Source organism: Bison bison, unplaced genomic scaffold (assembly GCF_000754665.1).
Source record: "Bison bison bison isolate TAMUID 2011002044 unplaced genomic scaffold, Bison_UMD1.0 scf7180017864468, whole genome shotgun sequence".
Classification (NCBI taxonomy): domain Eukaryota; kingdom Metazoa; phylum Chordata; class Mammalia; order Artiodactyla; family Bovidae; genus Bison; species Bison bison.
Genome location: NW_011495029.1, coordinates 3,609,392 through 3,609,986, shown reverse-complemented (window position 1 = coordinate 3,609,986; position 595 = coordinate 3,609,392). Strand labels below are relative to the sequence as shown.

General features: G+C 45.5%; 1 pseudogene; it reads right to left on the bottom strand.

Annotated features, from left to right (window-relative positions):
- The window catches only part of LOC105003456, a 3,227-nt pseudogene that overhangs the window by 1,500 nt on the left and 1,132 nt on the right, over positions 1-595 (bottom strand).

Genomic DNA, 595 nt, shown 5'->3' with positions numbered 1-595 from the left:
CCCATCACTTCATGGGAAATAGATGGGGAAACAGTGGAAACAGTGGCTGACTTTATTTGGGGGGGCTCCAAAAGCACTGCAGATGGTGATTGCAGCCATGAAATTAAAAGATGCTTACTCCTTGGAAGGAAAGCTATGACCAACCTAGACAGCATATTAAAAAGCAGAGACATTACTTTGTCAACAAAGGTCTGTATAGTCAAGGCTATGGTTTTTCCAGTAGTCATATATGGATGTGAGAGTTGGACTATAAAGACAGCTGAGCACCAAAGATTTGATGCTTTTGAACTATGGTGTTGGAGAAGACTCTTGTGAGTTCCTTGAACTGCAAGGAGATCCAACCAGTCCATCCTAAAGAAGATCAGTCCTGGGTGTTCATTGGAAGGACTGATGTTGAAGCTGAAACTCCAGTACTTTGGCCACCTGATGCAAAGAGCTGTCTCATTGGAAAGACCCTGATGCTGGGAAAGATTGAGGGCAGGAGGAGAAGGGGATGACAGAGGATGAGATGGTTGGATGGCATCACTGACTCAATGGACATGAGTTTGGGGTAAACTCTGGGAGTTGGTGATGTACAGGAAGGCCTGGCGTGCTG